Below are 17,669 nucleotides of genomic sequence, written 5' to 3' on the forward strand. Positions count from 1 at the left end.
TAACCCAGTGAACAATACAAAGAGTTATTGCAGGCAAATTGAGCAAGTGATAATCATTTCATTCGATCAGACTGATGATTCATTGAAAAACATGTTAGGCACTCTTCTATTGATTGGTTTACTCTCGGTCTGCACATCAGTTTGAGGGTGGTAGCTAGAGGCTTGGAATAGACTATCCTTATCTTCTCATAAATTCAGCCACAAAGTGGGCAGCAAGTTGGTAATCTCTGTCAGTCAATATACAGAGTGGTAGAGAATAAACACTAACTATATGGTCTAGAAAAACTAAAGCAAAATCAACGCTAAAAGGAGTTTGGTATTGGAATGAAATGTCCAAGAAGTAGCCTATGACTACTAAAAGAATAGAGAATCATTGAAAATTAGTGAGCATACCGACATATCCCATTGGAATATTTGACTAGGGGCACTCCAGTTTGGAAAGAAGTATACGAAGTCCAGCTGGTTTATTATGGGATGCCTTGGCTTGCACACATACAGAACATCTTTGTATATAGTTGTTGACTGGTTGAGTATGGGCCACAACACCTGCTGACTCACAAGGTCATGCATCTTTTGTTGCCCTGGATAACCTGCTAATGGGGCATCATATGAAAGAACAGACTTGATAAAAGCTTCTATGGACTTGTAAAATCTTTGTGGTTTCCACACCAAGTCCACAGTGGACCATAACAAAGTTTCCTTCTTGGAGCCTTATCAAAATATTCAGAAATCCGGGTTGAATAACTGGAGAATGCAGGGAGCTCCATAAAAGATGCCTTGAGACATTATCATATGCAGGCCAGCACACCATAAAGCTACGAAAAACACATGTAGGCATTCATTATGACATTGGCGGTGACTCTTAAAGTGGCGGTAATACTGCCAACAAGTTGGCGGGATTTACCGCCAAATTATGACCATGGCGGTGATAACTCCCATAGACAGCCAATGTAGCACACCATCCGCCAGGGCGTTAACACTACTGACCACAGCGGTAGCCATCAACAGCCAGGCGGAAGACAAGGTACTGCCCACTGTTGGACTTTTTGCCTTACGCAGGGTCATCCCCAGTCTTTTCTCCTCCTTCCTCCTGGTTTTTCTGACCTCTCGCTGTTGGCTCTAGGACTCTGAGCACTTTATCACTGCTGACCAGTGCTAAAGTGCAAGTGCTCTCCCATCTAAAGTTGGTATGATTGGCGTATACCTAATTGGCATATTTCATTTACCTATAAGTCCCTTGTACAGTGGTATCTCTATACCCAGGGCCTGTAACTTAAATGCTACTAGTGGGCCTGCAGCGCTGCTTGTGCCACCCACTGAAGTAGCCTTTCAAACCTGTCTCAGGCCTGCTAGCGCAGGGCCTGTGTGCACAGTTTTCTGCCACAGGGACCTGGCATCTAAATTTACTTGCCAGGCCCAGAACTCCCCTTTTACTACATGTAAGTCACCCCTAAGGTACGCCCTAGCTAGCCCTATGGGCAGGGTGCCATGGATGTAGAAAGGCAGGACATGTGCCATATTGCATGGCCTGTCCTGGTAGTGACAAGCAGCCTAACTTGGTGTCTCACTGCTGTGAGTGCTGCCTTCTCATAGGATTGCATTAGAAATGCCCTGCCTTATGTGTAAGGAGTATTGTCTGATTTATGAGGAGTAGCGTAGGCGTGTTTGGTATGGTTGTGATGGTGATAATAAATACTGCTTACTGGTGTGGGTATATTTTTTATTACTATCACAGAAATGCCACTTCTAGAAAGTGCGCATTTATCTGTACTTATGACTCTGGTGTTTTGCAGCTTGACTCCAATCCACGTCTGGGCAGAGTGACAGTTGGGGCTTTGTGCATACTTTTCAGACAGCCTGTACACAGGGAGGGTGGAGGTGTCACAGAGGTGCATCTGCATACTGAATAGTCTTCCTGGGCTGAGAGAAGGGAGAGGCGGCGCACACCTACATTTGTAAAGGTTGTGCCCTGGCCTCACACAATAGGGTCGTTAACCTCCCACTGATGTTTGGAGCCTGTGCTGAAAGGAGAGAGGGGGCACTCCCAGAACCAGTTGTAACTGGCTGGAACCTCCTCTCCCTACCATTGTAAAACACTGTAAGAACTGACTATAAGTACAGGGGAATTTGCCCCACAATTTGAACATTCTTGGAACTTGAAACTGGACACAGAATGCTGATGAATGGACTCACCAGGAAACCACCATGGACTGCTGCTGCTGTGCTGACCTGTGACCTGCCTGGTCACTAGGAGGAATTGCCACCATATGCACCCCTTGTGCTGGCCTTTACCTGGGCCCACCAGACCTGTGCTTCTTCTTGTTTTGTTGTTACCAGGGGCAGGGTGCTGTGGCCCCTGACCCCTGCCACGATCTATACAACTTGCCTGCAGTGCCTGGAAAAAGCACTCTCTATAAAAAGTGCTGCAAGAGATCACTACCGCAGCCCAGGCTGCAGATTTGCCTGAGCGCTTTGGGAAAAGCGTTTATTCCTGCCCAAATCACCGCCGCAACCCGGGCTGAAAAACAATCCCTCGCACTTCCTGGAGCTCTCCCCTGCTGAAAGGTTCACCGCCGCGGCTGGGCTTTTGAAGTATTCCCGAGCGCCAGGTTCGCGCTCATCCCAGTACCCCCAGGGCACAAAGGAAACCTCCTTTCTGTTCTGAGGAGCAAGCGTTGGAGCTCCCCCGGGGCACCGGAAGGCCCTGCCTTGGGCCGGAGTGAAGCCGGAGACGGTCAGAAGAGGAGGAAGCCTCTCCCTGCCCTGCCGAGCCCAGAGGGGCTTTCTGTGGGATCGTGGGCGGCCGAAGCCTCGCCGGAGGCTCGCACCGCACCACCGGTCCCTGGCTTTGCCCTTGTGTGGGCCAGTACTGATTTCTTTGGGCTCCCCCCTATCGTGGAGGGCCAGTCAAGGCCCGGGGGGGCCCTAAAACGGTTGCGAGTCCCAGGAGGGACCCGCCCCTGACATGGAGGGGGTGCTGGTTCCCCCCTCCTTTTGGCATTCTCCCTGGATGGTGACCCCCCTCAGGAGGGCCAGTGGAGGTCCAGGGGGGCTCCCAGGGATCGCGGCCCCAGGAGGGGCCCATTAGGAGTACAGAGGGGGTGTGTGCCACCTCCCTCTCACCCAGAATTGCCAGGAGGCCCCCGTTTTGCACAGAGGAGCGCCGGGGGGGCCATTTCTTTTCATTCAATAGGCACTGGAGGTGCCTTCATCAAGTCAGGTACGTCTAAGTGGCAATATATATACCACAAGTTCTTACTAGAGACTTTATTGCATTATATATTGCCTACCTGTTCTATGATGTTTTTATACATGTGTGCAAATGTTCCTTTTATGGGCATGACTTGCTAATATGTTTCCCTAACTTGCCATATGTTTTCTAATGTTCCTACTATGGGCATTTTATGATGTTCTTATGACAAGTGTACTAATGTGATAACGTGTTTCCTGACTACTGCTTAAGTTGCAGAATACTGAGTAACCTATGTGTTATGTGTGACTACTGCTAATTTGCAGAGTAACTAATGTGTAACGTTCTGACAACTGCTAAGGTAGCAGGATAGTACTGATATGTGATGTTTGGTCTGATAATTACGTTGTGTACAATACAGTATATTTTCATATAATCTGGTGCTGTGTTTCCTTTGTGGTGGGGATATTGCGTCACGTGTGTTGTGTGTGTTGTGCAAACACTTTACACATTGCCTCCGGGTTAAACCTGACTGCTTGTGCCAAGCTACCAAGGGGGTGAGCAGGGGTTATCTTGGACGTGTAACTCCCTTGCCCTGACTAGAGTGGGTAAGTTCTGCCTGGCTGAGGTGCATACCTTAGCCAACCAGAAACCCCATTTCTAACACCCATCATATTATAACACTGCAAACCGCCACGATTTCCGGGGCGGTACGAACGCTATCAAAAGCCTGATGGAAACACATCTCAGAAGACCAAAGAGTCACCTACAGAGACATAGAGAAGACCAACACCGCCATGGAACCGGAACTGCAAGTCTTCCCAATGCTCTTCTACGCCATGCTCCACCTGGAACACCAACGCAGACGAAGACGGCGATGGTGAGTGCCGCCGCCTAGCACACAAGAGAGAGGGGAAAAGGAGAGTGACACACACACATATGACACACACCAGACACACACCATAAACACAACCAGCTGCAGACATAAATCAATGGCACACGAAGCACGGCATAATAATACAAGGACTACAGTTCGGCAGTACTTGTAATAGCAAGGCAACACCCACCATATGAACCAATTTTAGAACAAAGATACATGAACAATTGTCCAGAAAGGGCCAATGCCCAGTCCAAAGTACCTAAGGTCAACATGGCCAGAGGACACAGTGCAAGCTCCAACTTGATCCTGACGAGTTCTGCACAACAATGTGCAGGGGTAATATCTCGGAAGTGGACAGGCACCTCAAGGGGAAGGGGGTTGGGGTTCACCTCAGCTGAAGTTGAGAACTTGCCTAATGCTCCTGGAGGGGGATCCATGCCCATTTCCCAATTTGGGGAGTGCAAGGTCACAGTCTCTGAGGTGGGGAACTTGCCCACTGGTCCTGGAGGAAGCTCCATGCCCATTTCGCAATGCTGGTGAGTGCAAGGTCACAGTCTCTGAGGACGGGAACTTGCCCACTGGTTCTGGAGGGGGCTCCAAGCCCATTTCCCAATGCTGGGGAGTGGAAGGTCACAGTCTCTGAGGTGGGGAACTTGCCCACTGCTCCTGGAGAGGGCTCCATGCCCATTTCCCAATGCTGGGGAGTGAAAAGTCACAGTCTCTGAAGTGGGAACATGCCCACTGCTCCTGGAGGGGGCTCCATGTACAACAGTCCCTGGAGGTTGGCCTACATGCCCTCTGCTGGAGGTGAGGGCTGCATTGTCTCTGCTGGGGGATGTGTCTCCTGGGCAGCCTCTGCTGGAGGTGAGGGCTGCATTGTCTCTGCTGGGGGAGGTGTCTCCTGGGCATCCTCTGCTGGAGGTGAGGGTTGCATTGTCTCTGCTGGGGAAGTATCTCCTGGGCATCCTCTGCTGGAGGTGAGGGCTTCTTGCCTGTCCTTGGTGGTTGAGTGGGAACCTCTTCTGACATTGGTGGTTGAGTGGGAATCTCTTCTGACATTGGTGGTTGGGTGGGAACCTCTTCTGAAGTTGGTGGTTGAGTGGGAACCTCTTCTGACATTGGTGGTTGAGTGGGAACCTTTTCTGACATTGGTGGTTGAGTGTGATCCTTCCCTTTCCTGGCTGGTGGAGTGGGATCCTTCCCTTTCCTGGCTGGTGGAGAAGGATGCACTGTGTTGCCTCCTCGACCGGAAGGTGCCTCCACTGTCCCTGTGGACTGTTTGGCTGAGGTGCTGGGCTGGGTCGTTCGGACCTTGCTCTTACGGGCATGACGGGGGAGGGGTGGGAAGAGGTCAAGTTGGGCAAGGAAAAGCTTCTTAGGGACGGTGGGGAGGGATGAGGGAGAAGGGATGGGATTGGAGGTTGAGGGAATGGTTGTTGGAGGAGTATATCTGCTGGACTTGTGTGGAGGTGGATGGGCAATGTGCTGATGTGAGGTGGATGGCTGTTAGGTGTGTGAGTGCCTGCGTTTGTGTCCTTTAGAGGGGAGACAGACAGGGTGGGAGAGGGCACAGGCGACATGTGGATGGATTTTGTGGAGGTGTCTGCTAGTGAGGTGTGTGTTCTGCTTGTTGTGGTGATGCTGGTGGTGCCTGTTGAAGCAGTGCATGCAGGTGTGAGTGTGAACATGACTGTGAGGGAGGTGGAGAAGAAGGGGGAGACAGTGGAGGCAGTGGATGTAGATGTGTGTGCAACTGTCTGTTGTTTGTGTGTGTGCCTCTGGACTGAAGTGTGGTGCCTGTGTTTGACTGTGCCACTCTTGTATGTTGTCTTGGGTGCATGCTCGTCTGTATGTGTGCATGGGATGGGTTGGTGTTAAGGAGAATGGGACTGGGAAGTGGTAGTTGGAGGAGGGACGGTAGGAACAGGGACAATGGCTGCCATCAGAGAGGCGGCCAGAGCCTGAAGCGATCTCTGTTGGGCTGCCAATCCACTGTGGGTGCCCTCCAGGAATGCATTAAATTGCTGCATCAGGAATGCCAGCCCCTGGATGGCATTCACAATGGTTGACTGCCCTACAGAGATGGATCTCAGGAGGTCAATAGCGGCCTCACTCAGGGCAACAGTGCTCACTGGGGCAGGGCCTAAGGTGCCTGGTGCAAAGGAGATGCCCACCCTCCTGGGTGAGCGGGCACGGGCAGCTCATTGAGGGGCTACTGGGAGTGTAGTGCTGGTACGGGGGTGGCAGCTGTACCTGCAGCTGGGGTGGTCACAGAGGTGTCCACCACCACCAGGGAGCTTCCATCGGAGGAGGTATCTGAGTCAGTGTTGTCACCTCCTGTCTCTGCCGTGGTGCTCCCCTCACCCTTCGTCCCACTGGTTCCCTCGGTGTCGGTGGACTCTGCCTCCTGGGTCCTGTGGGATGCAGCTCCCTCTGTCGCTGGTGCCATTTCTCCTCCGCCAGATGATTCTAATGCACACATGGACAGGATGACAGAAGGAGAAGAGGGGAGAGAAAGGGAGCACTGGGTCAATTACAGCACCAACACCACAGTTAGCATACACAGCACTATCACATACAGGGATCAGGATTGAGCACTATGCATTGCACTGCCATTGAATTGGCTAGATGCCACAGCAAGATGAGGACCAAACACCGCCAACTGCACACATCCTGGGACCCACAAAGCCCTGACTGACATAAACTGGTCACATAGGGTGTTGGTTCTAGGGAGAAAATTGGCGCTCTGAGAATATTAAGAGATTAAATCAGTAAAATGCTAATTATTGTTACCCACGGTGCACTCCTGGGGGTCTACACCCCTAACCCCCCAATACTGTAAGATAAACAGTAAACAATTGTACCCAAAGGAGGCACTCAATGGTAATCGTAAAGTAAATTGGTGTAGTAAAAAGTCTTTATGGTTTCCCAATAAAAAGGGAAAGAAAGAAGGTATTAAGCCTGGATGTCCTCTGATGGCATCTCTTTAAAGTCCAGAATCAAGAAGGCGCAACAGTCTCCAACACGATTTAATCTTGACAATGTAGTAATAGTAGGTTGAAATCTGATACTAAAATACTAATCAACGTTGTTGTATCTGCCGTCAAATCCAGATCATATGCCAGTTACGTCTGCGCTAAGGCGTGCTATCAATGGATCCAGATCTATCGTTGAAGTCAAGATCAATCATGCCGTATCGGCGTCTGCATCGGTAGAAATGAGCCGGTCACGAGTATGCTCAAACCCTGACTGACATGGAATGAAAATGAGCTAGGTTACCTGCAATTGCCATACACCGATTACCCTTGAGCTGGATCACGCTGCAATGTCTGTCCAGGCATTAAGGGGCACCCATTAACTCACAACCACCACCCTGATCCCATGCCACCTAACATATATTGTAGTAAGGCCCACTTTACTCACCCCCTTGTGGCTGTTGTGATGCCCTCAAGTGCCCATCCAGCTCTGGGTAGGCCACAGCCAGTATGCGGGCCATCAGGGGAGTCAGGTTCCGATGGGCACCCCTTCCTCGTTGGAAGGCCATCCCCAGCTGGGCCTCCGCGATCTTCCGTGCCCAGAGTCTCAGGTCCTCCCACCGTTTCCTGTAGTGGGTGCTCCGCCTGCTGTAGACCCCCAGGGTCTGCACGTCCTTGGCGATGGCACGCCACAATCCCTTCTTTTGATGAGCGCTGACCCCCAGAGGGAATACAGACAGGAGGACAGTATTACACATACAATCCAGCCTGTCACACATAGGGCCCACAAATCCCATTTCCAACTCCAACAAATCGCCCGGCGCACACCATGTACACTACCACCAGACATACCACCCCACATATGACATGATGCCTGCACACACATCTTCATGCAACCCTCCCACATGCATTGTGGCCAAGGTGTACTCACCTGTTGGTCTGGAGGCCCATACAGCTGTCCATACTGGGGCAGGACCCCATCCACCAAGCGCTCCAACTCCATTGAAGTGAAGGCAGGGGCCCTTTACCCGGTCACACGGTGATGCCAGGTTCACAGCAGCGCACGCAGTGTAGTTGTTGTCCTGTGGAAAGTCAGGAATCAAGTGAGGTTATAGACAGAAAATGGCGGTCACGTCCACGGCGGTGTACACCGTCACCGCCAACTGATCCCCATTGGCCACTGTACTCCATAGAGACCCATATTAGCCAATGAGGAATTGCACGGCGGTGCAAGACCGCCTTCCTCCACAACCGCCCGACGTCAGCGGACTTACCTCACTTCCACCTGTCCCTAGATACAGAACAGGCGGTCGCCATTTCTTTGTGGTGGACTACATACAGATCTTCCATAACAGCATAATTGCTGTAAATTGCACATACATTGCCATTCCCACTGTCCAGACTGACTAGACTGACTAATAACATGCACACAATTTTCTTTTGTGTGTTATCTTACAACCCCACTGCGTGGTAAATTGCTGGATCATTTCTGTAACCCGTCTTATACAAGAGGACAAAATCTGCTCCAAGCCATGATGGTAGTAAAGATGCTTCACTTAGAATGGCACTGCTCACAAAAGATAAATATGTGCCACAAACAATAGGTTCTATCTTCTATCAATTAGCTGGTATTTTATTGAGCCCAGAAGCCTAGCCCCTCTTTATTTTAGATTACATTGTTCCATCTGCGCAATTTTATTGTGTCATTTTGCTGTTAAATTAATTCCTTGACTGAACTCCAGCATCACAACACAGCGTTGAGTGTGAACCAGCAATCTTCAATAATGTGTGTCTTTGTTTGGGACGTACGTGTTGCTACCATTCACAACAGTAGGCAGAAGGTGCGGACATCTCTCAATCTGCTGTGTAGGTTTTGCCTTCTGCGATGATCCCTTCAGACTTCTCTGTAGGGCTTTATAAAAGTTTTTGTTCTCATATCACTTCAAATATTACTTTTTAACGCTCCTAAAAGTGAGGCCTTTGCTTATTTACAATCTCTAAAAAAACAACCAAACCTGTCTTGTCCTACTTCAGTCTTCTTCACTTATTTGATACAAACATGTTGTTAAAGCTTTAAGTACAAGTAGATTATGGCATTAGGGGGCACAATGATAAATGAAGCATTAGGAGATCATGACCACTTTTTGGAAGGTTCCTCAATTGCCATAATGTTCCAGCAAGACTGAGCCAACATATACGTAGGTGATTAGACCTGTAAGTAAGCCATTTATAAAAGCAAGGTGCCTCAGTAAGTCTGATTGGGCCCTGCCATTGCAGGCACCCAAATCATACATTAAAGTTAAATGAGCTAGTTGGTAGCATCTGCAGGAGCAATTTTAATATCAATACCAGCCCTGGGAAGAATTTATTTTACACCATCACAATCTTGCATAACTTCCGGCATTTCGGAATACGCTTGTTATGTGAAATGTGTGAGATGTCACACTGCATAACTGAAATTTCATTCATGTAAAAATCCTATTGCAAGAGCAAGGGAGCACCATGAATAAAACATGCGTGGTTGTTCTTTGTGCCAGATATGATTTTGCTCTATTTTTTGTGCAAAATGCTTCCTCACACCCAAAATAGACATGAGGCTGTATATCGAGGTAAAACAATGGCTCAAAATGCTTGACCCGCATTTTGCAGAAAAAATGTAATTTTGTATAATTGTCCACGCATTGTCTGTAATTTCTCCAAAGGAAATTACTGGATCACCCACACATACGAATCTAATTACTAATAATGGACTACCCTATATATGTCATCCTTCTTTAGTGGCAGCCTTGTAATCATTAGTTGGCTTAAAAGCAGTGTTAAAGTCACCAGCTACCAGTTTAATGGGGGAAACATCCTGAACAACTACTTGCCTAAACCACTACTGCTAAACAACTAAAAAGTCTCTACAACGAAGTATGCATGTATGTATGTATGGAGGTATTTGTAGAGCGCATTCCGGCCCGGGGGCATCGAAGCACTGACTAAGGGAGAGTGGCAATGTCAGAGAAAGAAATCAGACAATTATCGAGGAAACAGCCAAGTCTTGACCCGTTTCCTAAAGATCAGATAGTTATGCTCTTTCCTCAGCTCCAGCGGAAGAGAATTCCAGTATTGAACAACTACTGTCTAAACAATGATTTTGCCTGAATAACGATTGCCTGAACAACGAATTTTAAGGTAAGTTTTTTTTATTTTTTATTATGGTTTATTAGTTTGTTTAGTATATATATATATATATATATATATATATATATATATATATAAACTTGTTTAGAATTTATATATATATATATATATATATATATATATATAAATTCTAAACAACTAATAAACCTTTATATATATTATAAACTAATAAACCATACATTTTTTTAAAATAAACTTACCTTAAAATTCATTGTTCAGGCACTTGTAATTCAGGCAAAATCGTTGTTTAGACAGTAGTTGTTCAGTACTACAGACTTTTTAGTTGTTTAACAGTAGTAGTTTAGGCAAGTAGTTGTTTAGGACCTAATTGTTCCATCACATATTCCTTTAATGGCCCTTTTCTTACCACCCCTAGTGTACTGTAGCATGTGCAATCTAGCACTGAGAGAGTTCAATGCTGATGACAAAAATCGTGCCCCATATGTATATGTGCCTCTTTGCTTCTTTTGGTGTGTTCAGCTGGGGAATATCTAATCTGCATGGTCGTGTGGAAATGGCATCTTTAGTCTGCAACCATGATTTGCAAAGCCCCAAGTGTCCATTTCAACCTTATCACTTGTTGCATTGTTAGCAACAATGTGTTGTATTATGTACGTATTGGAATAGCAACTGGCCTTCCAAGAGGTCGTCTTTACCATGAGGGACTGATTTAAGGTTTGGTGGTCATAGTACAGTCCATCAGGGTGGGCGAGCACATTTCCTCTGCCACCCTGATCGACTACCATCTGCCTAATTTAGAGATGACTGCTGGTCCAGTGGTCATCTCTGTATATTGGCTGTAGCAGTTCCTTTCAAGGTATAAAATGTTTGGTGCACAACAGTCACTGGTTTTGATGACCGTCCATAAAAGGTTTTCAATTTTTTGGTTTTTCAGAACCAAACTCCCAAAGCAGGAGGAGTTTGCCTCTGAAACACAAACAGGTGCAGGTTCGGTTTGCAAATCCCTCAACAGGAAGGGGTATTTTCCTAATAGTATATTTTTAACATTGATTTGTAGATTTCCCAACCTCAACCTGTTTACAATATTCTATAGTCTCCCATCAACACCTAGGTGTCTCATTACTATTATTACTACCTCAATTGCCCGAAGCATATTCTACAAAAGATATGTAATTTGAAGCAACTTATTTTAGCCCCTTGAGGTATTTCCTGAACGAGCATGTTTTGAGGCACTCAAACAGTTGCTCAACAATGTATGGATGCCCATGTGGGGGCTCTACTTGGGGTCTGGGATAAGGAAAATATGTAGTTACTGTTGACAGCCCCTGTGCCCTCACCGTCCCACAATAAAGAGGTGCATCTGTGATGAATCATTCATTAGCTTACCTTTGCTGGGGTCACAAAAGGGATGGTGGCCTGCAAGTAACACATGCAGCATGTGATCTTTAAAGTAACCAGTGATATTTTAAAATGAAAATGTTTCCCATTTAGGAACACACTGGGGAGAGCAGGAAGTGGTCCTTGTTTTTGGAGCTATAAGGTTACAAGTCTTAGGGCCTGATTTAGTAAAAGTGGTGCTGTATCCAATACAGCGGCCCCCTTAGGCCGCCATGTGTGCGTCATATTTAAAATATGGCCCACCATGGTGGTAGTTAGGGAAATAGCATCAACATTTTTTATGCTAGTTTGATACTTCGCAGCATTAGCGTAACAAATGTTGATGCTAATCCTGCAAAGCACATTGAGGCCCATTAATATAAATAATGGTGTGCCTCCTTTTAATGCCTGCTCTGTGCAGGCGTTAAAAATGCTGCAAAAAATGTTGCAAAGAAATCTTTTAGATTTCTTTGCATTATTTTGTTGCCCCCTGTTAGACCTGACATGCCTTAGGGTGGTCACCCCTAACTTTTTGCCTGGTTCCCTCCACTTTTTGGACTCTGTTTTTGCTAGCTTTTAGACTCTGCACACTTTACCACTGCTAACCAGTGCTAAAGTGCATATGCTCTCTCCCTTTAAACATGGTAACTTTGGATCATACCCAATTGGACTATTTAATATACTTATAAGTCCCTAGTAATGTGCACTGTATGTGCCTAGGGCCTGTAGATTAAATGCTACTAGTGGGCCTGCAGCACTGGTTGTGCCACCCACTCAACTAGCCCCTTTACCTTGTCCCAGGTCTGCCATTGCAAGGCCTGTGTGTGCAGTTTCACTGCCACTTCGACTTGGCATTTAAAAGTACTTGCCAAGCCTAAAGCTCCCCTTTTTCTACACATAAGTCACCTCTAATTTGTGCCCTAGGTAACCCCTAGAGCAGGGTGCTATGTAGGTAAAAGGCAGGACATGTACCTGTGTAGTTTACATGTCCTGGTAGTGTAAAACTCTTAAATTCGTTTTTACACTACTGTGAGGCCTGCTCCCTTCATAGGCTAACATTGGGGCTGCCCTCATACATTGTTGAAGTGGCAGCTGCTGATCTGAAGGGAGTAGGAAGGTCATATTTAGAATGGCCAGAATGGTAATACAAAATCCTGCTGACTGGTGAAGTTGGTTTAATATTACTATTTTAGAAATGCCACTTTTAGAAAGTGAGCATTTCTCTGCACTTAAATCTTTCTGTGCCTTACAATCCACGTCTGGCTAGGTTTAGTTGACAGCTCCTTGTGCATTCACTCAGACACACCCCAAACACAGGGTACTCAGCCTCACTTGCATACATCTGCATTTTGAATGGGTCTTTCTGGGCTGGGAGGGTGGAGGGCCTGCTCTGACACAAAGGACTGCCACACACCCTTCTGGGACCCTGGCAGACAGGATTGAACTGAAAGGGGACCTGGTACACTTCTAAGCCACTCTTTGAAGTCTCCCGCACTTCAAAGGCACATTTGGGTATAAAACAGGGCCTCTGCCCTACCACCTCAGACATTTGCTGGAGAAGAAACCTGAACCAGAACCTACATCCTGCCAAGAAGAACTGCCTGGCTACTCAAAGGACTCACCTGTCTGCTTTCTACAAAGGACTGCTGCCTTGTTGTTGGCCTGCTGCCTTGCTGAACTCTTGTCTGGCTGTAAAAGTGCTCTCCAAGGGCTTGGATAGAGCTTGCCTCCTGTTTTCTGAATTCTCAGGACCAAAAAGACTTCTTTCTTTCAACTGGACGCCGGGTGCACCGAAAAATTAGCCGCACAGCTTGTTCCGTGGTGAGAAATTCGCCGCACGCCGATCCGGAAAGACGCCGCTCGACGCGACGCCTACGGTGCGACCGGAACTTCGACGCACGGCCTCGTCTGGACAACGCCACCCGACTTCCAGAGAAGAAATCGACGCGACGCCTGCCGTGAGGAAGAAAATTCCACGCACAGCTCCCCGGAACGACGCGCAGCCGGTTAACAAGTCTAGGATTCGACGCACAGACCCTGGGACATCTGTTAATCCCACGACCCACAGAAGGAGTTGGCCTACGTGCCGGAAAACGACGCACATGTTCCCCGAGTGAAAAATAACGACACAAGTCCGTGTGTGAAGGGGTAAAACCGACGCTCACACCATTTTTCTTCCCGCAGAACGACGCACGTTTCCCCGCTTGAAAAATAACGACGCAAGTCCGTGTGTGAAGGGGCGAAACCGACGCACACACCATTTTTCTTCGCATCTCCTCCTCTGCCGCCCTCTGCGGAGATTTTCCACTCCAAACCAGGTACTTTGTGCTTGAAAGAGACTTTGTTTGCTTTTTAAAGACTTAAGACACTTAATATCACCCTTCAGTGATATTTCTACAAATTCTTATTGCATCTTTGATTGTGTTGATCGACAAATATCCAGATAAATATTCTATATTTTTCTAAACACTGTGTGGTGTATTTCTGTGGTGCTATATTGTTATTGTATGATTTATTGCACAAATACTTTACACATTGCCTTCTAAGTTAAGCCTGACTGCTCATGCCAAGCTACCAGAGGGTGGGCACAGGATAATTTGGATTGTGTGTGAATTACCCTGACTAGAGTGAGGGTTCCTACTTGGACAGAGGGTAACCTGACTGCCAACCAAAAGCCCCATTTCTAACACCCCCCCAACCGGGGAACGGCCCCTTTCATACCTGGTGCAGGCATACATGGTTACAAAGTGCATTGCGCCACTTTGTAAATATGGAACGGGGAAAAGGCCACCTTAGCATCAAAAATCCCTATCCTGAATTAAACAAATCCGCACTGATGAAGTATGTTGTAGTCTAAGATAAACCCTCAACCATTGTACAGGTATAGCCGATGGCCTGTACCTGGAATCATACTTCCTTAGGGCATATTTGCATCTACTATAGGCTTAATTCAGGGAGTTTAAGACATGGTTTCCGACAGCATGTGAAACCTATTGCCCTACTGTGTTTTTTTATCCCTTGTGTATAGGTCATTGTGCACAGCACCCAGTATAGTTTCACTGAAGTTCACTCTCAGCTGAGCACCAACCACCATATTGCTTTTTGTTGATTTACCTTACTGCTCATGTGAAAAAAGATCCTCCTGGAAACACTGTTTTTGACTGCTCTTTAAATCTTTGTGTTATGAACAATATTGTGATTTTGACTATCCGAAATGTGCGAAATAAGCAGAATCAAGGGTAAAATGACAAAGTAGTGAATCCATGTTTGCAAGTTTGTACAGCTGACACTGACATGATGTCTGAGGCTTTTCCTGACAATTCGTGATCTTTGGCAAGGGTTACAAAACAGGGCAGAAAACTATAGAAATTTCCCCCACTAACTGCACACCTAACGTAGAGATTGTTTGTGGTTAGGGTTACTCAAGTTTAATCATTCTAAGTGTGCTCCTGAGGCATACATTGTGATCCCAGATACAGAAAACTCAGTGATAGAAGCTAGCCATGGGTGTTATGCTGAGGCCTTGGGTAGTACAGACCCTCAATAGCCCTCACAGCACAGCCCAAGGGACGACACAGGACTCTAGATGCTGGCCGTGGCGTGCTCTACCATGAGCAGTAGATATATATACCTGCGGGCCACACCCAGCCCTCAGGATACATGCTTTCTAGAATGTATGGTAGCGGCCAGGTGGTTTTCTATATCCCTTATAACCTTTAATAAAGGAAAAAAGCGAAAGAAAGAAAAAACAAATAAAAGAAACTGATTTGAAGTCAAGTATAACTCCATGCTGGGTGCTCAACACACAAAGGGGGTCATTCTGACCCCGGCCGGCGGCGGTAGCCGCCGGCCTGGCTGGGACCGCCAGAAGACCGTACCGCGGTCAAAAGACCGCATCGTCATTCTGGGTTTCCCACTGGGCTGGCGGGCGACCACCAAAAGGCCGCCCGCCAGCCCAGTGGGAAACGGCCTTCCACGATGAAGCCGGCTCCGAATGGAGCCGGCGGAGTGGAAGGTGTGCGATGGGTGGCACCCGTCGCAAATTTCAGTGTCTGCTGAGCAGACACTGAAATTCAAAGTGGGGCCCTCTTATGGGGGCCCCTGCAGTGCCCATGCCATTGGCATGGGCACTGCAGGGGCCCCCAGGGGCCCCACAACACCCCTCACCGCCATCCTGTTCCTGGCGGTCGAACCCGCCAGGAACAGGATGGCGGTGAGGGGGTCGGAATCCCCATGGCGGCGCAGCAAGCTGCACCGCCATGGAGGATTCAGCAGGGCAGCGTCCCGCCGGTTTTCCTGTTCTGACCGCGGCCATATCGCCGTGGTCAGAATGGCCTGCGGAGCACCGCCAGCCTGTTGGCGGTGCTCCCGCCTACCCCGGCGGTCCTTGACTGCCGGGGTCAGAATCACCCCCAAAGTCTCTCAGTCTCTGGCTGAGCTGAGGGTTGGCCTTTAGTCGGTTGGGATGACTTTGAGGGTGTTCCATGGAATGCTGAGCTGGTGACATTGTGTTCCCCAGATGACAGTGCTGTGTTTCCAGCGTCAATCCTCACTTCCTCCTTGGGGGCACTTTCACTCCTATTCACCAGACTGTCTGCAGGGCCATTCACATCCATCTCCAACTCCTCAGCAGCCTCCGCCTCTAGGTCTGAGATTTTCTTGAACCAGGAAACACTTCTCAACACTTCCATGTTCCCCTTCACAGCCATAATCATGGTGCCTCACACTCATACAACTTCCCATGTTTCCTGCTCAAATGAGGTATGATACTTCCATCCTGGGTGTCAATCTTTAAGAATGACTCTGTCTCCGACTTGGATACTGGTTCAACAGCCTAGCGATAGCAGCTGGCCTTTTTGTTGCTGGTTCTCCATTCTTGTTTAGCTGTCACACCTACAACCTCCGAGGTTCCATGACGGCCCTGCTGGCAGTACATCACATCCTGACCTCTTCATCAGCAGATCACTGGGTGCACATCCTATTGCGCAGTGCAGAATTTGGTGGCAGGCCCCTAGGAACTGTTGAAAGCAGTCTTTCAGGTCTGCTCCTTTTTCCACTCATATCCTGAGTGCTTTATTGAGGGTCCTCATAAACTTCTCTACTATGTCGTTGGCCTGTGGCCACTGCGTAGTGATCCTCATATGTTGGATGTTGAGGCTATGGTGGCAGTCCTTGAAATCTTGTCCTTGAAAAGGGGGCCCATTGTCCATCTTGATCTCATCGGGCAGTCCCAAAAAAGCAAACATCCAATCCAAAACGGGTTTCACGCAATCGAACAAGGTTGACCTGACAAGTTGCCCTACAGGAAACTTGGAGTGTCTGTCCATGAGTACCAGCATGAGCCGATGGTCTGGAAAACTTCAAAAGTCCATGCTCACAATTGCCCACGGCGTGGTGCTGGGAGGTTCAGTGATCACTGGGGCCACCGGTGGTTCCCCACTGGTGAGGAGGCAAAATCAACAGTTCAGCACTTGTTCTTCCACAAGCCGGTCCATCCCTTGGAACCAGACTTTGCTCCGCAGGTGGGCTTTCATTTTGGCGATGCCCTGTTGGCCCTGATAGGCTAGCTCCACAGTACGGGCTCACAGGCCTTGAGGGTTCCCCACTGGCGATGTCTTAGAATTAACCCCTCTCCCTCTCACTCAACTCATCCTGACACTTCCATAACTGTGCCCAGGCTTCTTGCTCTGCTTCCATCTGCCCACAACTGCCGTCCAGGAAGTTCTTCCGATAATAGCCTTTCAATGCCTCCTTGACCCTCCCAAATCCTGCATCTGATCAAGGTGCTTCCACAATTTCCTCAGGTGAGAGAGCCCTAGGGCATGATGAGCTCTCGGGTCTATCTCCCACGCAGGACACTGGGGTCCGATGCCAGAAGATGACAGCACAAGTAATTGGCCGGATTGTTCACCCCTGGCCAGTACGATACCTCAAAGACAATCTGTTGGAGCTGGACGGGCCTGTGTTCAAACCTCAAGGGTCCATTGCGAGCAGTGGCTGCAAACATTGGTACCAGGAGCTTGTGATCAGTGAACACTTGAAACTTTTTGCCGCAAAGTTAAAGGTGAAAGTGTTTGCACGCCCATCGAATGGCCAATGT

At 48.1% G+C, this 17,669-nt stretch overlaps 1 protein-coding gene across 2 annotated transcripts in view; it reads right to left on the reverse strand.

Annotated features, from left to right (window-relative positions):
• Positions 1 to 17,669, reverse strand: part of LOC138286427 (P2X purinoceptor 1-like) — a 495,243-nt gene that overhangs the window by 118,230 nt on the left and 359,344 nt on the right. The gene's annotated exons all lie outside the window — the stretch shown is intronic.

The sequence above is a fragment of the Pleurodeles waltl genome, chromosome 3_2 (assembly GCF_031143425.1).
Source record: "Pleurodeles waltl isolate 20211129_DDA chromosome 3_2, aPleWal1.hap1.20221129, whole genome shotgun sequence".
In the NCBI taxonomy this organism is placed as follows: Eukaryota; Metazoa; Chordata; class Amphibia; order Caudata; family Salamandridae; genus Pleurodeles; species Pleurodeles waltl.